Here is a 4,972-nt window from a genome sequence, read left to right as displayed (position 1 = left end):
TTGTTATTGGTTACTGACCGAGCTGTTGACCGCTGCCATATAACTGGCATCAGGATCGATATGGACTGAATTGACGGACACATCTGGCTCTGGGATGAGCTGTTCATTGTGGTCTGTTTTCAAATCCCAGATATGGATAACACCACTTTGGTCCCCAACAATTAATTCAGCCTACAGCAAATACATTCAGAAAAAATATATATACTTTTTTTTTTTGATTGGTTTGCTTGTGAGCAGTAGCAGCAGATAATACAAATATTATCCAACTGACCTGATTGGGATGAAGACACACAATTAATAGGTGCATTGACTTGAAATATTCTTTGGCACTGTAGATTCCTTGACCTGATTACTGAAACCATGCCTTCTTTCTTTGTGTGCACATTTGGGCTGCATTATGCTAATATTTCCACATAGTGAGGTAGATATGTGGGGGCATGTTAGAACGAGCCGTTTTAGGGGGGCGTGGCAGAGTCTTAACTTTGATAAAGAATATCTCTTTGGTTTTGAGACTTTAGTCTTTGCAACTTCAGGGATCTTATCTATGCACAATCAGCTTGTAACACTCCAAAGAGAAAGGAAAACTTGAAATCGCATCATATGACCCCTTTAAATGTTATTGAGCTCTGCTGACCCTCTCTTCCCAGCCGCTCTCGGGGAGACGGTTTACTTTAGCCGCATTCATCATGAAACTTGCTAATTAGCACATTATTAGGAAAGGCGATTTGCAAAGATTCATTTAAAAAAAACTTACACTCACTTCTGTAGGTGAAGCTGGATCACGAATGATTCGCACGAACATAGATGCATTTAGGTAGATCGGGGGTGCATTCTCTTCAAAAACAAACGTAAAGTCTTCAGCGGCTCAGATTTCGGCAGTAAATGACGACTGCCATGTTCATTATTGCATCCAACAACAGAACACCTCAATCGCTTAGGAGTCATTCTTGTCTACATCTGCTCCAGCGGTGAAACAATGGCGGACTGATGACAGCTCACTCAGGGCGGGTCTAAGGTAAGACACCAGTCCAGTCTGTGCTGAAACGCTACTGTCAATCAAACTATCGTGGGAGGGGCCTGTTTTTGTGACGTCAAACAGACAGGCATCTGAGATCTGCTCGATTTGAGAAAGGGGAAAACATTAACCAGATTTAAAAAAAAACACTGGGTGGATTTTTATCATTATACGGTGGTTGTGTACACACACTGCCAACACACATTTCAGTTCAAACAATTTGTAAAAGTGCATGTAGCATCCTATGACCCCTTCAAGAAACACATCTACAAACAGCCTTTCTATTCACAGCAGACATCATTCATTACCTCAGGTCCCAGATGCGAGCCATGCAGTCTTCTCCACCCGTGTACATCCACCGCCCATCCTCATGGAAGCCAACGGACGTGATGTTCTTGCTGACACCGTCATAATTGATCACAGGGTTTGGATTATTTGAGTTTAAGTCATACATGCGTATGTGTTGACAACCTGAAATGCAAGAAAAAAGTACAGTGTGAAAACTATGCAGTCAGAGATGAAAGAAAAATACTGCTTGCATAATTTATAGCTTTATACATAATGAGGCACGTGCTGAACTTACCAGCAGCAGCAATCATGCTCCTATCAGGTGTCACTTCAAGGGAATTTACCTGCTGGTGTTTGAGTTAAGCATCTTTAAGGTATTTTTTGCACCTAAATAAACTCACTAATCCTACTGTACAGGATGTACCAGCAGTTCCTTGTGAAAAAAGTACACTTTAGAAAAGAGTCCTTATTATGAAGATCATATACTTCAAAAAATGTTGCTTGCAATTAAATGAAAATGTTTTATTTTTAATGTAAATGGAATGCAATTAGTTGAACTTAAGTGTGCCTTTTGACCCACTTAGGTAGGACTTCAGTACATTTTTAAATGTAATTTCATAGAGTAATTACTTCTACTGTCTTTGAAATATGGTTAAAGTGTATTGCTAAATGCAATTGTACAACCATTCATGGTAACAAAAATTAAAACTTTTTAAACGTTAAAAGCGTTAAACTTGAAAATCTTATACTTAAATTGCTTTTTATTTCTGTAATATTACATTATCTGCAGGTACATTTTTTTAAATACTTTTAAGATTTGAAATGCACTACAAGTGTAGATTCAGTTCAGTTAGAGCACTTCTTTTTCACAGGGGGTAAAGGTCCCGCTATGTATCTGCGAGGCAAAGCTCTTGCTCGTGAAGGATACAGAGTCCTGGTGCTGGACGGTTCTCGTGCAGATGCCACTGTGAGCCTGCCAGAACCTGACGGTATGATCATATCCAGTGGTGGCGAGTATCACCGGTGTTACGAGATTTTCGGTTTCCGAGATTTTTGGTTTCAGTGGGCGGGGCATACATGAATATTCATGAGTTTCTGCGCGTGGAACCAAGTTGAACTGAGAATTTCAGTTCACGCTCCTTGTATCTCAGCAGGTTTAATGGAATATGTTTAAAAAGTTAAATATTTTACAGCGTTGCACAAACCTATGTTGATCTCAACAACGAATTGAGCATTATTTACAGAAACGTCAAACCTAAGCGGTGCTCCTTCCAAAACCGTCCGCACAGAAACAATTCTTGAATAAAAGGTTCCGTATGGGATCAGTTTTCCGCCAGAAGTATTGCAGTCACGGATAAAAAATAATAATAAGCGTGAAACCAAAATGTAAAAACGCAAGTAAAAAATATATTGCACAAAATGTAAAAATGAAAGTAACATTTTTAGAATAGCAAACAATGATCACGGATGGAAAAATAATATGCGTAAATCAAAAATGTAATGCATTAAACAATAAGCATGAATCAAAACTTTAAACACATTTAAAAACATATTGCACAAATCTGAAATATTAATGCAAAATTATTCGACTTGCACACAAAATCATGATTTCCTTTGTTATATTTCTCAGTTTTTTGTGCTCTCAGACATTTTCTGCTCATATTTTTATTTTTTGTATGCTTATGCTGTTTTTCACTTCGCTCTTGTTTCCATGTTCTGCGCTTGTTTTTCCAAATGTTGCGGTTAGAGTTTCATGTAAATCAGGGCGGGCTTAAACGTCATCATTGGTCCACTAGTTCTAGGGTGCGTCTCCATCAGCTCCCTAGTTCAGTAGTCAGGGCACTGATCAGGGAGTCGGACATTTTAAAAAGTCTGTCTCAATCGCGAAATGCTTCCAGTGCACTGGAACGTACTCTCCCTGAAAAATCCCACAATGCGCTGCAAAAACCAGGGAGCATGCTCACTATGCTTCCTTACCGTAAATTATGTCACATTTCTGAAGCGCAAAACATAAACCACACGAGCCAACTCGATAAATATAATGACACGTGATAGAAGATTTAAAAAGACATACCCTTTTTTAAGTATATTTAAGCATAAACACACATCACTAGTCAGGTAATGAACACATCTAGTTAACATTTATAATTGAAATTTGGCTAAAATGTTGTAAGAACCTGTTGTGTTTAAAGAGAATAAAAACAGAGATTGGTCCTGCCTGTTGTTGATTATTTCCAGCAGTGACCTTCTACAATGTTGTTGGCGTTGTACGTATTCATGTTGCCGGAAATTGAGTAATCACTGTCCCACTGTGCAGTGAGCCAGGGTACTTACCAGTGACTGGATTTAAATGCGCCTCATTAGCTGCCGATGCTCAGTGTTCACTTGTACAGGTGATGATGGATAAGTCAGCTGGGGTAACATCTTTCCATTCAGGACACTGCTATATGTGTCTGCCTGTCACTGCTTTACGCATACCTGGCGATCAGTTACCGTTAAATGAGCCATCCTAGTGACCCGTCGCTGTTATATTCACCTATATTTATTCGTCTATGGTCACACAGTCACTGTTATATGTGCTTGGCTCACCTGTACCTGACTGATAAGTCTTGTTATGGCCATTAGGAGAGGATATTTTAAGTAAGAGTAATATATGCCAGTCACAATTATTTAGTTCACTGTATATTGCTCGTAATTGTTAATCGTCTGCATCTTATTATTTTTTTTAGTTTTTGTAAACAGATTTTCAGCTTTGTCTTTCATGTACAGCGGCGGTTCCTCAAATCTTGTGCTGGAGGGCCAATGCCCTGCAGAGTTTAGTTCCAACCTTGATCAAACCCACCTGTGCAAGCTAATCAAGGTCTTCAGGATCATTAGAAAATTACAGGTAGGTGAGTTTGATCAGGGTTTGAGCTAAACATTGCAGGGCAGCGGCCCTCTAGGATCGAATTTGAGGAACCCTGATGTACAGTATGCCATTGATAAGGTTGCTGGTTTTGTAAGATTGATCATATTTTGTGTTACTCTTGAGATTATAAAATGACATATTAAGCAATATAACACGAGGAAGAGTGTATTTTTCCTGAATATCAGCTCTATTGCAAATGTTTATTGAACTGCAGTATAAAATCAATGTAACAAGAAGTACATTTTGAGTGAGTTTTAAACAATATTCGAACTATTTTCTCATTTTACTCTATTTCGACGAAGAGTCCAAGCAAAGCCACAGCAGAACAGTAGCTGGGTTTCCATCACCCTGCTTTTATGCGCATTTTGAAGTATCGCATCAGAATCGAGTGATGGAAACACTGAATTTCGAATAAAAATGCCTTAATTCGCAAAAAAGTTTTTACGCTCGCTCGAGGTGGTTTTTGACTTGTGCGAAAAAGGGTTAATGTGAATAATGGGAGATGGAAATGCATTTTGCTAATAAATTCCTCCAAGCGCATCAAAAAGTCATGTGACTTTGTGCTATGGGGCGGCAAATTCTGACAAACCAGCGGACCGATCTCATTCACAGCATCTGAAATGTTGCTATGGTCATTCGGAAATGCCAGAACAAAGTCCGTCATCGAAGTATTTCTGTATAATTGCCTCCCAGAACTGTTAAACGACTGCGTTCTCAAACAGCAGCATCCACCTCCGAAAGCAATAACCGCATTCATTGTG

General features: G+C 39.1%; 1 pseudogene; it reads right to left on the bottom strand.

The window, feature by feature from the left end:
• LOC107594204 (target of rapamycin complex subunit lst8-like) overlaps nucleotides 1-2,330 on the bottom strand; it is an 8,107-nt pseudogene extending 5,777 nt beyond the window's left edge.
• Nucleotides 2,331-4,972: the final 2,642 nt, after the last annotated feature.

The sequence above is a fragment of the Sinocyclocheilus grahami genome, unplaced genomic scaffold (genome assembly GCF_001515645.1).
Source record: "Sinocyclocheilus grahami isolate Dianchi unplaced genomic scaffold, SAMN03320097.WGS_v1.1 scaffold180.1, whole genome shotgun sequence".
NCBI lineage: Eukaryota > Metazoa > Chordata > Actinopteri > Cypriniformes > Cyprinidae > Sinocyclocheilus > Sinocyclocheilus grahami.
This window is presented reverse-complemented; position numbering and strand designations above follow the sequence as displayed.